Source organism: Oryctolagus cuniculus, chromosome 11, assembly GCF_964237555.1.
Source record: "Oryctolagus cuniculus chromosome 11, mOryCun1.1, whole genome shotgun sequence".
Classification (NCBI taxonomy): Eukaryota; Metazoa; Chordata; class Mammalia; order Lagomorpha; family Leporidae; genus Oryctolagus; species Oryctolagus cuniculus.
The window spans coordinates 17633757-17648557 of record NC_091442.1 but is presented as its reverse complement, the minus strand read 5'-3'; the positions used below and the strand labels follow the sequence as shown (position 1 = coordinate 17648557).

At 47.7% G+C, this 14801-nt stretch overlaps 1 protein-coding gene across 5 annotated transcripts in view; it reads right to left on the bottom strand.

Annotated features, from left to right (window-relative positions):
- ZHX3 (zinc fingers and homeoboxes 3) overlaps nt 1-5974 on the bottom strand; it is a 121799-nt gene extending 115825 nt beyond the window's left edge. The window contains exon 1 of one of the 5 annotated variants that reach the window (XM_051846104.2): nt 5813-5974. The gene's annotated coding sequence lies outside the window, so the exon portion shown is untranslated. Of the gene's footprint in view, nt 1-5335; nt 5571-5812 lie in introns of those variants that run through there. The other 4 variants (XM_070051837.1, XM_017350589.3, XM_070051836.1 and 1 more) reach the window with 4 other exon arrangements.
- Between the last annotated feature and the right edge of the window lie 8827 nt (nt 5975-14801).

Here is a 14801-nt window from a genome sequence, read left to right as displayed (position 1 = left end):
AAGATGGCCCAAGTCCTTGGGCCCCTGCACCCACATGGGGGACTGGGAAGAAGCTCCTGGCTCCTGGCTTTGGAATGGCCCAGCTCCAGCAATTGTGGTCATCTGGGGAGTGAATCAGCAGATGAAAGACTTCTTTTTCTCTGCCTCTCAAATAAATAAATAAATAAATCTTAAAAAAAAAAAAAAAAAAGGCAGAGCTAGAGAAAGAGAGAGGCAGTGCTTCCATCCAATGGTTCACTCCCTAAATGGCCACAACTGCCAGAGCTGGGCCAATCCAAAGCCAGGTGTCAGAAGCTTCCTCCAGGTCCCCCATACGTGCGTACAGGGGCCCAACCATTTGGGCCATCCTCCGTTGCTTTCCCAGGCTCATTAGCAGGATGCTGGATGGGAAGCGGAGCAGCTGGGACTTGAACTGGCACCCACATGGGACACCAGCACTGCAGGCAGCTGCTTTACCCACTTTGCCACAGTGCCGGTCCCCCCCAGCTCCACTTCTAATTCCAGCTTACTGCTAATGTGTACCCTGGGAGGCAGCAGATGATAGTTCAAGAAACTGAATCCCTACCACTCACCTGGGAGACCCAATTTGAGTTCTGGGTTCCTGGCTTCAGCCTGGGCAAGCCCTGGCTGGTATAGACATTTGGGAAATGAAAAATTTCTAAATTACTTAATTTCTCCAAATTCAGTTTTCTCAACTAAGAAATAGAAATGGTAGTGCAATTATTGTCACCACTTTACTGAGTCCTCCAAGAGTAAGAAATAAAGTACGAGTTCACTTAGCAGTAGACTTAGTATCTAAAGTCTCAAAAAGTGTAGGGTGATGTAATAATTATTACTCAGAATGTTGCAAGGCCCTGTACCTACTGACTTCTAGGCAGAACACTGGATGCCAGGGCTGTCCCTACCATCACAAATCTTGTAGTCTATTGGTGGAGCAGACAATAAAGAAGAAAACAAATGTATAAATTAAATACTTGGATTTCTGGTGAAGTGCCAAACAGGAAAAGCACATGGACTGAGGCAGGAGACAATGGGAAGGAAACTGCCATACAAGGGGTGACCAGGGAAGGCCATTCTGAGGAGGAGACATTTTACTGCAACTAGATGTGCAGGAAGGATCTTTCTTGAGAAGAACTGGGGGGAGAGTGCCAGGCAGACAGGAGGGCCTGTACACAAGACGGGGAGAACTTGGCATGTTTGAGGAACAAATGTACTCAACCTAGCAAGTACAGTGAGCACGGAGCAGAGGCTAGGGAGGGGTCAGGTGCATCAGCAGAGGTGTCGATGAGAGTAACTGCAGTGGGAGCCTCTAGAAGAGGACAGAGTGCTCTTTTTAGCAGGACCACTCTGACTGCTCTGGGAAGAAGGTGCTAGAAGAAGGCAGAAGTTTAAGCTTGGAGACCAGCTAGGAGGCAGGGGCAGTCATTCAACTGAGTGAAGGATGGCTGGATTAAAAAGATGGAGGAAAGGTAGGCTCTCAGACATTCTGGAGGCCAAACCAACAGGCCACACTGATGGACGAATGTAGTGTGAGGAAACAGGAAGAATCAGAATGACTTTCAGGTGTCTGGTCTGAAAAATGGGTGGAGAGGAATGACACCCAGGCAGGGAAGGCTGAAGGCTGGGGAGAAAAGGGAGGAATCAGGACTACATATTTGAAAGTCCGAGAGGGACACTGAGGCCCCAGGACTCTGGGGCCTGGGAAGTCTGAAATCACAGTCAGACAGCAAAGCAGAGCTAGCAGGAAGGCGGCAGGAGAAAAGGCAACATCTGGGACCAGAGGAAGGGCAGAAGGCGGCACTGAAGGGGTCACCTTCATCCGTAGGGTATTAAAGTCTGGGGAATGGGCGAGATCATTGAGGGAAGAACAGTAGCTGAATGAGAAAAGAAAAGAAAAAAGAAATCAGGCTGGTAATCTAAACCTCAACGTGGCAACATAGCCCACACAAAAACACATAGAACTGCCTCAAAATAAGCTCAATAAATGCCCATGGAACAACAAAAAATACATTCTTAACACATTCTCTCTAGGCCTTTAAAAGAATAAAATTTTCATTTAGCATCCCCCTGCCCCAAGTCCTTGTATTTTTGGAACATAAGAAAAACAAATTTTTGAAGGTCTCTGGCCTGTGTTCAAAGAGATCCTTTTCCTTAAGAACAAAAAGCGAGTCTTTTAAATTTTTTTCATGAAAATTAAAAGTACCTTACTTGAAACCAAACCTTTTGAAGCTTAACTCATATCTTCTCTGTAAAACTTATACCCCACGATACAATTTTCCCCATCCTTGTAAATGAAAGTACAATTATACACTTTACTACAGATATTGTTTCATCCAGAAAGATGAAACTGGTGCTTTCAAACAGTTCAAGAGTCACAAGGAAGATGTAAAAATGCTCAGAGTTCAAGAATTTATTTTAAAATGTACCTGCTACACCATCCAAAAGCTGATAAGCGCGGAGATGAAAAGGATAGAATAGCCAGGAGAATAAGTAAACATAACAGCTACTCCCCAAATCAATACACATTCAAGGTGTAAGTATATCTCTGGGTATCTGTTGACACAAAAAGCGCACCATGTACTATTAAGGCTTACACAAGTACTATCACTAAAAACCACTAAATTGAACTCCCAGCTGTGAACATAACTGGGACATTTTATACTTTTCAAAGATTTACAGTGTGACACAAGAGATAATGAATAAGATGGAAAGCCAGTAACATTAGTCAAAAATGTTCCTTCCCTCAATTGTTCGAGTTAAATCAAGACTGTAATTCTTTTTAACATTAGAAGCCTCACTTAGTACATTTCTTCTTTTCATATGTGGAAAGGATAAGAATATCCTTTTATGTGATTAAATGATTGTTACTCCACTTTATGATACTTTATGATCTAAAAACCTAGAAGGCTACCATCAAGATCACATGGTGAATGGATATAAGCATTCATGTGTTTTTCATTCACTTGACAAATTTTAAGTACCTACACTGGGTCAGGTGCAGTTCTGGGCCCTGAGGATCCATCCATGAAAACAGTCTTACATTTCTGAGTTAGACAATGAACCAAAAAATAAACATCTAATAGCAAGTGGTGTAGTGAAAAATGCAGAGTAAGGAATACAGGAGGACACTGTGCGTTCCACAGAGTGGTTGGAGAAAGCCTGGCAAAGTTACAGTTGAGCAGAGATCTAAAGAACTGAGTCAACCAGGGTAATATTCAGGGACAAGAGTTCAAGGTAAAGTGGACAGCAGATGCAAAGGCACTGAGGCTGGAGTATGCCTGAAGTTTTTAAGGAATAGCAGAGATCCATCTGGGAAGACTGGAACTGGGGACAGGGAGGTAGCCTGTTAGGCCACAGCAAGGACTCTAGATTTTAAGATAACAAGCTATTGATTGGGCAGCTCTAAGCAGAGGATTGATATGATCTCACCTAGATTTTTAAAAAGAATTTTATTATTTATTCATTTAAAAGGCAGAGAGATAGATAGGGGTGGGGCAGGGGGAGAAACAGACAAACATCTCTCATCCACTGGTTCACTCCCCGAATTCCCACAGTGGCTAGGGCTGAGTCAAGCTGAAGCTGAGAGCCAGGAACTCAATCTAGGTTTCCCACATGAGTGGCAGGGACCCAACTACTCGAGGCATCACCTGCTGTCTACCAGGTGTGCATTGTTAGGAAACCGGAAGCCAAAGTGGAGCAGGACTCAAACCCAGGAACACTGCTCTGGGATGTGGGTAGCCCAACAGACCAAATGCCTGCCATTAACTTACTTTTTAAAAGTATCGCAACAGCTGGGGCCGGCTCTGTGGCACAGCAGGTTGACGCCCTGGCCTGAAACACCGGCATCCCATATGGGCACCGGTTCAAGACCCAGTTGCTCCACTTCTGATCCAGCTCTCTGCTGTGGCCTGGGAAAGCAGAAGATGGCCCAAGATGGTCCTTGGGGTCCTGCATCCGTGTGGGAGACCCAGAAGAAGCTCCTGGCTCCTGGCTTTGGATCGGCGCAGCTCCAGCTGTTGCGATCAATTGGGGAGTGAACCACTGGATGGAAGACCTCTCTCTCTCTCTCTCTCTCTCTCTCTCTCTGCCTCTCCTCTCTCTGTGTAACTCTGACTTTGAAATAAATAAGCCTTAAAAAAAAAAAGTACCACAAAAGGAACACGAGTTCCTACTCATAAAACCAATATATCTCTCTCATAGTCTGTAAGTCAAAGGAAAAAGCATACAACAGTCTTAAGAGTCTGGTAGGTATACATGCAACAAAAGACTAAAAGGATAAATACCAAACTAAAGTTTGTGGGATTGTGGACTTTTTCTTTTATAATTTTCTTTGCTTTCCAAGTTTTCCGTCCTAAATATGAATTTCTTTAAAAAATTTCTTAATGTCATTTTGAAAAAAGAAAAACCCACTCTACTATGAGACAGCCCTAGTCTGAAATATTACTTCAATATGGAAAAAAAAAAAAACCACCAAACTGAAAAACAACATGGGGAACATTTTTTCCAAAAATTACCACACTTCCCATGCAATGTTTGCCTGTCATGAACCAGTGCACAAATCAAACGCCGCTCAATGTATCAAGGTCACAAAACCAACTTGGTTAATATGTTTATCATTACATAGCAGCTCTGTCCTCTACAGCAACTTTGATACCATCTTTCCAAAGCAGCCACAGAAGGGCCCTTTTCATTCATTTCTTAAGTCCCTTTGATACTACCTTGCACTTCTGGGTTTTTCCACCGTGTGCCTCTTAGAAACAAATTAAGCCGAGTAAGTCGTTCCAGCTAATGAAGTGTGCTTTTGGCCCTCTCTCTGTGGCTGAGAAGGATCCGGCAAAACACCCATTGTTTTAGGACGCTTTTTCTCTTGGTTTTGAAACATGGCAACACTAAGCGCCAGCAAAGAACGTCAAGATAACAACGTACAAGAACACGTATAAATGGAAACCACTGTCATCCTTTTATAAACTGAAGATGTGCGGACGCCTCGTGAGCAAACCTTTAAGGTGCCTAGATAAATATATACTATGTGTTCACTCGACACAGATAAAAACAGACAGCAGCAGCACGCCCTCCCTCCTCCCCTACCTAACACCCGTGCCCCAGCCGCTCACGGCTTCCCGCGGGGCGCAAGCCCGCGGCCAGCCCCGCTCTGCAATGCAAACCGCGCACCTCGAAGCTTTCAACACCCTAGCCCCGCGTCGCACCCACTCCATCCCTTCCAACAGGTTTCTCTGAATGAAAACGCCACACTCTGCTCCCACGCCATTCGGAGCACCCGGGAGCCCGGGGCCCACGTGTCGTGCAAGGGCCCCAGGATTCAGGACGACCGTACCCCGAGTGGTTCGAGTCCCGGCGCGGCTGCCTTCGCTGGCCGAGCCAACGCTCTTTACACCAGAGGCAGGGGCTGCCACATCCCCGCGGGCCTCCGCGGACACCCCCGCGGTCACTCCCGCGGTCACTCCGCCACCCGCTCGGCTCCTTCCGCGACCGTGTGGCCCGCGGAGCTCCGCCGGCCCGGGACCCCGGGACGCCCGAGCCTGGAGCTGGGGTGATGACAGATGGGCGGGGGCGGGGCCTCGGGGGGAAGGGGCGGAGCCTCCCGGCATGGGGGTGCTGGCGGCTGACAGAAAGACCGGGACAGCGCGGGCGGGGGCTGACGGGGACCGCGCGCCGGGCCGGGGGCCGGGGGCCGGGCGCGGCGGGAAAGCGCTCGCGCGGACATAGGGGGCTGACAGGCGGAGAGACACACAGACACCGGGGGCTGACAGCCGCGGGGCACACGGGGCGGCGGGCCGCGACGGGCGCTCACCTGGCAGCGGCGGCGGCGGCGGCGCCCGCGGCCCGGCCGCTCTCCCCGCGCTGCGGGCCTCCCTCCCGGCGGGCGGGCGGGCGGCCGGCGCAGGCCCCGCGGAGGCGGCGGCGTCGACGCCGGAGCCGCGGACTGCTGAGCGGCGGGGACGCAGCTGCACCAACCGACTCCGGGCCGCTCGGCTCAGCTCGGCCGCACTCGGAGGCACTCGGCCGGGATCGGCCCAGCTCGGCTCGGCTGGGGGCGTGGCCCAGGGCCCCCCGCCCAGGTCGCCTCTGGGGCCTTGGGGGCGGGGCTTTGGAGCGGGCGCGAGCCCCCTGACGTCGCGGCGAGCGAACCTAACCCTGGGCGCATGCGCGAGCTCGGGCTTCGCCTTCCAGGCGTGGAGGCCAAAGAGGCAGGGGCAGAGGGATGGGGGCGGATGCTGCGGCCCCAGCGGTTCCTGGGTTTTGTGCTCAAGATCCTGGTCTTTCTACGGTTCCAGCTATCGAAGACCACACCAGGCTGCACTTCCAAAAGGATGTAGGCCGTTGGTGGTTAGTTTTTCTTTGCTCCCACTAAGGCTTCACTGTAGTATTTAAATATAATCATAAACAAAACAACTTGTGATCACCACTTAACATTAAGTCTTTTGGTACTGGAGCTTTCAAGCGTCAGCCGCCTTGCACCAATAATGCAGCCCTATTTTTAGAACCTGTAACACCTGGGATGGGGGGGGGGGGCTCTTCTGAATTCCGGCTCCGTGCTCCAGGCACGTTTTTGGGTCGTGGAACTCAAGTCTGCAGCAAATATGCTCGGAAAGCTGTACTCACCTGAAGAACTCTGTGACCAGTAAAGAGCAGGAGCTCTGCATATTCACACACCTGGGCTGGAATTCCAGGTCTTCGTTAATCTGGCAGATTAATGATTGGCTGAGTGGCTTTGGCCATGTTAATCGCTCATCCATAAAAGGGCAATGAAATACTAGTAACTAAGCCAATAGGATGAGTGAAGGGATTACATGAGCGCACAAAGCTTTCTCCACAGTGCCTGCTGTTAGTTTAACTTCGGGTTGCATTAGAAACTTCAGATCCTGAAAAACTGTGAATATATACATAAGTGTGAGTGCTATGTTAGACGTAACAAGTCCACGGTCAAACACTCGGACTTACCGCTTGCTTTCACAGTCTTCCCCACTTAGTTAATGTCCATGCCATCCTCTGGTCACAGGTGGGGGCATCTTTGAAGCCTCGCTTCCTAGAATCCCCACATGCAGTCCATTAGCAAAGCCGTCACTTTTTTTTTTTTTTTTTTTTTTTTTTGACAGAGTGGACAGTGAAAGAGACAGAGAGAAAGGTCTTCCTTTTGCCGTTGGTTCACCCTCCAATGGCCGCCGTGGCCAGCGTGCTGCGGCGGGCGTACCGCGCTGATCCAATGGCAGGAGCCAGGTACTTATCCTGGTCTCCCATGGGGTGCAGGGCCTAAGTACTTTGGGCCATCCTCCACTGCACTCCCTGGCCACAGCAGAGAGCTGGCCTGGAAGAGGGGCAACCGGGACAGAATCCGACGCCCTGACCGGGACTAGAACCCGGTGTGCCGGCGCTGCAAGGCGGAGGATTAGCCTAGTGAGCCGCCACGCCAGCCAAGCCTGTCACCTTTACCTTTAAAACAGCCTCTTCTAGCTCCTGGAACATTGCAATATCCTCGCACCTGTTCCGCCTGATTCCACTCTGCGCTCACAGAGCAGGTTGCAGCAGCCAGAGGGATCCTGTTAAAACCTGAGTCGAAATGTGCTTCTCGGGGACAGGAGTTTAGCCCAGCAGTTAAGATACCCATTTCCCACACTGGAATAACTGGGTTTGATTCCACCTGATGCCTCTTTCTGGAAGGCAGTGGTGATGACCCAACTCATTGGTTCCCTATTACCCTCATGAAGACCTGGATTGGATTCCTCACCAGTGGGGGAAATCAGAGAGTGAACCAGAGGATGGGAGCTTGCTTAAACAGATTAAGTTTTAAAAATGTTTCTTCCCTTCCCCTAAAGCGGGGGTGGGGAATCTTTTTTCTACTAAAGGCCATTTGGGTATTTATAACATCATTTGTGACCATACAGATTATCAACTTAAGAATTAGCCTGCTATAGATTTATTGAATTTTTGAGTCCTGCCCGCAGTTGCCTCAGCAGGGCAGGACCAAAGGATTTTGTGGGCCTTATATTGGCCAGTGGGCTGGATGTTCCCTGCCCCTATAAAAAGCATCCAATTGTTTCCCCATCTCAGAGTGAAAGAAAAGGTTTCCCCCACCACCAAGGGCTGAGAGACCCTATAGGACTGCCCTCCTTCCACATGCCCCTCCCCAGTCCTCTAACTGCATCTCCTGTGCTTCCACACCCTCGTTCCATTCCAGCCACACTAGCCTGCTTCCTGCTCTTGGAACAAAGAGGCTCACTTCAACCCTAGGGTTCTTGTGCTTGGCATTTCTTCCCCCAGAAAGACATGTTGTGGCCCTGCAATGCTAGTAGCATCCCTCATGGGCACCGGTTCATGGCCCAGCCGCTCCACTGCTGATCCAGCTCCCTACTAATGTGCCTGAGAAATAACGGAAGATGGCCCAAGTGTTTGTGCCCCTGCCACCCATGTGGGGGACTCCTGACTTTGGCCTGGGCCCCTGGCCATGGCATCCATTTGGGGAGTGAAACAGCAGACAGAAGGCCTTTCTCTCACTTTCTCTATTTCAAATAAATAAACTAAAAAGGGGGGGGGGCTCTTTACAAATTTCTACTCAGAGTCACCTCCCCAGAAAAACCTTCCCAGATCATTCTCCTAAAACATGAAATCCCAACCCCCCATCACCACTATCCCTCAGCCTGCCTTATGCCCTTAATATCATCTGTAATGTCACTGAGAGCAGGAGCTTTGTTTGCTCATTTCCAGCATCTGAAGCATGGGCTACCAAGTTCAGGTTCTCAATAAATATTTCTTGAATGAGTGACAGCTTATACAGGAAATACTGCTCCCAATTTAATTTCTTTTTTAAATTTTATTTATTATTTATTTTATTTGAAAGAGTTGCACAGAGAGGCAGAGAGAGAGGTCTTCCATCCGATGGTCCACTCCCCAGTTGGCCGCAATAGCCAAAGCTGTGCCAATCCGAAGCCAGGAGCCAGGAGCTTCTTCCGGGTATCCCATGTGGGTGCAGGGGCCCAAGGACTTGGGCCATCTTCTACTGCTTTCCCAGGACATAGCAGAGAACTGGATCAGAAGCAGAACAGCCGGGATTTAAACCAGTACCCAAACAGGATACTGGCATTGCGGGCGGTGGCTTTACCTGCTATGCCACAGCACCAGCCCCCCCAATTTAATTTCATTTATTCAACCAAGTTGTCTAAGCATCTACTCTGATCCAGGCATTGTGAATGGTAAGAAAACAGTAACTCTCCTAACCCCAGAGGAATTCAGTATTTCAGAGGAGATAGACATGTAAAGAAATACAAAGGTATTTCCAAAAGTTCATGGTAAGTGGAATTCTAAGATAAATCTATTTTGGTGCAAAAATTTTTGAAAACCATATATAGTATGCATTTTTCCATGAGTTTCTTTTTTTAATATTTTTAAAAAATATTATTTATTTGAAAGATAGGAGAGACAGAGATCTTTCATATCCAGGTTCACTCCCCAGATGGTAGCAATGACTGGGCTAGGCTGAAGCCAGAAGCCAGGAACTTTATTCAGGTCTCCCATGTGGATGCAGGGGCCCAGGCACTTGGGCCATCTTCCTCTGCTTTCCCAGGCACATTAGCAGGGAGCTGGATTGGAAGTGGAGCAGCCATGTCTCAGATTGGCACCCATATGGGATGCTGGTGCTGCAGGACAGAGCTTTAACCCGCTGTGCCATAGCACCAGCCCCTTCCATGAACTTCTTGAAGACTCCTCATACTTTTGGAATATGTTACACTAGAGGGATGTGTCAACTACTGTGGATGCACAGAGAAAGGCATATATATATACTTTAAAGATTTTATTTATTTATTTGAGAGGTAGAGTTACATACAGCGAGAGGGAGAGACAGAGAGAAAGGTCTTCCTTTTGTTGGTTCACTCTCCAAATGGCCGCAGCGCCTGGAACTATGCTGATCCAAGGCCAGGAGCCAGGTACTTCTTTCTGGTCTCCCATGTGGGTGCAGGGGCCCAAGCCATCTTCTACTGCTTTCCCAGGCCATAGCAGAGAGATGGATTGGAAGAGGAGCAGCCGGGACTAGAACTGGCGCCCAAATGGGATGCTGGCACTGCAGGCGGAGGATTAACCTACTGTGCCATGGCACTGACCCAAAAGGCATACATTTTAACAACACATAGGACAATGTGAGAAGCCACCACCTAGAGGTGTGCCACTGGGACTGGCTCTGAAGAGGTGGCAAGGAGACTCCTGGCAGAAAAAACAGTATGTACTCAATGCCAGTGATGGCGGTTACATCGCAAATAACGTTTACCAGAGGGCGCAGATGTTTTTCCTCTACAAAGTTAAGCAGATTCCAGGTGCTCTGTGTAATAACATCACTTGCACTCACCTTGTGATGAAAGAGTTTTCTCAAGAAGGAAACTGTCAGAGGAGAGTTGATGCAATACAAATACAACCTGGTCGGCGCCGCGGCTCACTAGGCTAATCCTCCACCTTGCGGTGCTGGCACACTGGGTTCTGGTCGGGGCGCCGGATTCTGTCCCGGTTGCCCCTCTTCCAGGCCAGCTCTCTGCTGTGGCCAGGGAGTGCAGTGGAGGGTGGCCTAAGTGCTTGGGCCCTGCACCCATGGGCCCTGCACCATGGGAGACCAGGAGAAGCACCTGGCTCCTGCCTTTGGATCAGCGCAGCGTGCTGGCCGGGGCGGCCATTGGAGGGTGAACCAATGGCAAAGGAAGACCTTTCTCTCTCACTGTCCACTCTGCCTGTCAAAAAAAAAAAAAAAAAATACAACCTGATTGCTATCTTATTGGAATGGGCTACACCTGTGAACTTTTTGGTCCGATTCAAAGGCAAAAACAACAACCACAAAATCATATGGGGAGTTTGCTGGCTACAAGTACCAGTAACGCATCAGACCAATTGAAGGAAAATTAAAAGAGGACTTTAGGCTTTTTAAGGGGAGACCCACCCCTGGTCTCTCAGAGGTCAGACTGCCTCTGGGCTTGGGGATGGACTGGAAGCAGAGCAGTGAGAGCCAGAGGAAGTCACTCTTAAACTTACTTTCTCTGCTCCCAGGTCATACGATCACTCCATATACATGGTACAAATACCCAGGGAGAGACTAAATGCCCTAATCATTCCAAATTCAAAATCCCAGACAGGAGGCTTTTATTGACCCAACTTGAGTCAGGCACCTTCCTCCCCCAGAACCATCTTGGCCAGCTTGCCAGTCGTGAGTTTCACCAGCAACCTATCTCTGTGGCTCAAGGAATAGGCAACCACCAGAAAAGGGGGAATTATTTCTAGTTGAAGAGCCACCTTAACAAAAGTCCCCACAGAGAAACACTGGACACCCCTGGGAGACATTTAATAGTAAGGCAGAATAAGTTTGAGTTCCTGATTTCTACAAAGTTAGAGAGACCCTTTTTAAGGTGGTAATCCAAATACAAAGTTACTCTTTTCCCAAAAAACTAGAAAAACTTGCAGGACTCCCCATTTTCTTTGTAGGCATGTGACAGGATTGTACTTCCCTACAAATACCTTGGCCACTTAAATTGCACTGGTCAATAAAGCATGAGTAGAAGTTCATCACTCCAGGTCCAAATCAGGTCTCAGTAAGACATTCGTGCACTTCATGTTCATAGCAGAATTATTCACAATAGCCAAAAGATTGAAACAACCCAAGTGTCTATCAACAGAAGAATAGGAAAACAAAATATACTGTGTGTGTGTATATAAAATATATAGTGAAATACCATCATGAACAAAGAGATGGAATTGGGACAGATATTACAACAAAGATGAACCTTCAGGGACATTATGCTATGACAAATAAATTTTTTTAAAGATTTATTTATTTGAAAGAGTTACAGAGAAAGATAGAGACAGAGAGAAAGAGAGATCTTCCATCTTCTGGTTCACTCCCCACATGACTGCAATGGCCAGAGCTGAGCTGATCCAAAGCCAGGAGCCAGGAGCTTCGTCCGGGTATCCCACATGGGTGCAGTGGCCCAAGGACTTGGACCATCTTCTACTGTTTTCCCAGGTCATAGCAGAGAGCTGGAGCAGCCAGGACTTGAACTGGCGCCCATATGGGATGCCGGCGCTGCATGCGGTGGCTTTAACCTGCTGTACCACAGCACTGGCCCCTATACCAAATAAAATTTTGTGGGGGCAATGACTTGGAATGATCATCTGCACTGAGCCAAACAGACCAAACTATATAGAGTTTATTCATACTAATTGACTTGTGGTTGGTTGCAGAAGGCCCTGTAGCCAATGGGGGGTAAGCAATTAACTAGTTACTCTGTAACTGACTGACTAGTTGCTTCACTAGACTGTACCCAATTAAGTTGTTTTCCATATATCACCCTTTTCCTATAAAAGCTGCCTGATTGTTGACAAGTTCTCAGAACTTGCTCTGGGAGCTGCCTGATTGTACTCTGCTCAGATAAATTTTTTTTAAAGATTGATTTATGGCCGGCACCACAGCACAATAGGCTAATCCTCCGCCTTGCGGCACCCGCACACACCAGGTTCTAGTCCCAGTCGGGGCGCCAGATTCTGTTCCGGTTGCCCCTCTTCCAGGCCAGCTCTCTGCTGTGGCCTGGGAGTGCAGTGGAGGATGGCCCAAGTGCTTGGGCCCTGCACCCGCATGGGAGACCAGGAGAAGTACCTGGCTCCTGGCTTCGGATCAGCGCAATGCACCAGCCACAGCGCGCCAGCCGTGGTGGCCATTGGAAGGTGAACCAACGGCAAAAGGAAGACCTTTCTGTCTCTCTCTCTCACTGTCCTCTCTGCCTGTGGAAAAAAAAAAAAAAAAAGAAAAAGAAAAAAAGATTGATTTATTTACTGAAAAGCAGAGTTACAGAGGCAGAGGCAGAGAGAGAGAGAGGTCTTCCATCTGCTGGTTCTCTCCCCTGATGTCTACAACGGCCAGAGCTGTGCCAATCAGAAGCCAGGAGCCAGGAGCTTCTTCCAGGTCTCCCACACAGGTGCAGGGGCCCAAGGACTTGGGCCATCTTCTGCTGCTTTCCCAGGCCATAGCAGAGAGCTGGATCAGAGGAGGACCAGCCAGGACTTGAACTGGTGCCCATTTGGGATGCCAGCACTACAAGTGGTGGCTTTACCTGCTATGTCACAGCACTGGCCCTTCAGATAAATTTTTATGCAATTTAATTGGTCTTTTAACAGGTATATTAAATCAACCAATTAGGAAAAAGCAAATAACATGAGATTCCACTCAAATCAAGTACCTAGAACAGCCAACTTCGTACATTCAGAAAATGGAGGGGCCAGGGGAAGGGGAAGGAAAGTTCTTCAATGGGTTCAGAGTTTCAGTTTTGCTGGATGAAAAATATTCTGGAGATGGGTTGCGCAACGATGCAAGTGGACTCAACACTAGTGAACTGCACACTTCAAGCAGCAAGATGGTAAAGTTTGCTCTGTGAGTTTTCCCGCAATTGAAAAAAAATTCGACAAAGATAAAATGGAATGATGAAAAATGACTGATCCAAAATAAAAAAGAAAATAGAGACAAAACTCAAGTAGGCCAAATAGAAATCAAATGGCAATATTATAGATTTAAATAATTTGGAATCATATCTGTAAGTACAACAAATGTGAATGGACTTGGCATTCTAATGAAAAGAAAAATATCGAAGATTAAACAAACAAAAGAACCCAGACTCAGCTACTTGATCTTTATGGAGACGTGCTGTATAGAAATATAGATTGAAAAGGTAAAATGGAAATATTTTAGCAAATACTCGAATAAAAAGTAATACCTGTATTACATAAATTCTCCCAGAAAATATAGGGGAAAAACTTTCCAGTTCATTTTATAAGGAGAGCATAATCCCAGTACCAAATTCTGGTAAGAATAAGACAAGAAAAAATATCGCAATCCAGAATCTCTCTCATGACTGTAAATGCAATACTCCTAAAGAAATGTTAGCAAACCAGCCATAAACCAAGATAACAAATCATAATCAAGTGGGGCTTATCCCAGGAATACAAATGGGTTTAACATGAAGATATCATAACTTCTATTTAAAAAACTAACAAGTGGAGAGGTGGGGAGAAAGAGTGTGTCAGAGCTCTTCCATCTGCTGGTTCACTCCCCAAATGGTTACTAGAGCTGAGGCTGGGTCAGGCTAAAGCCAGGAACTCCACTGGGCCTCCCATGTGGGCCTGCTACTTTTCCAGGCACATTAGCAGGGAGCTGAATTGGAAGTGGAGCAGCTGGGAGTGCTCATTATCAAGCCAATTTGATGTGGACTTGAATGTGAAAGATAAAACAATAAGACTTTACAGGACAACACAGAATATCTTCATGACCTCAAGGCAGAACAAATTTTCTTAAACAGAACAGAAAAAGCTCTAATATAGGAAAGATTGGAATGTTGGACTCTTCACAATTGAGAACTTTCATATATTAGGAGACATCATTAAGAGTGAAGAGGTGAATCATAGAGGAAAATTTGTAATGCAGATAACAAAGAACTTATATCCAGAATACACTAAAAAAATCCATACATAATGAAAGCATAGGCTAATAGAAAAAATTAGAAGAATAGGCTCATCACAAGAAGAAAATCCAGGAGGAAGGCGGGAGCTCGAAGAGCTGATGCCACTGCACTAGAACACCTAGTAAGACCCTCTTCTCCCACCTGTTTGACTCCCCAAGATTCAACCTCAGTCTCTCAAGGCCATACCTGGGCCCAATAGGAGAAGGAAGGGAGGAAGAGGACACCCTGGACCAGCAGATGTCCCACTATGATTGTGCTGCCTCTGACTCTGCAGTCCAGGAGCGCATGAACCAGCACCAGGAT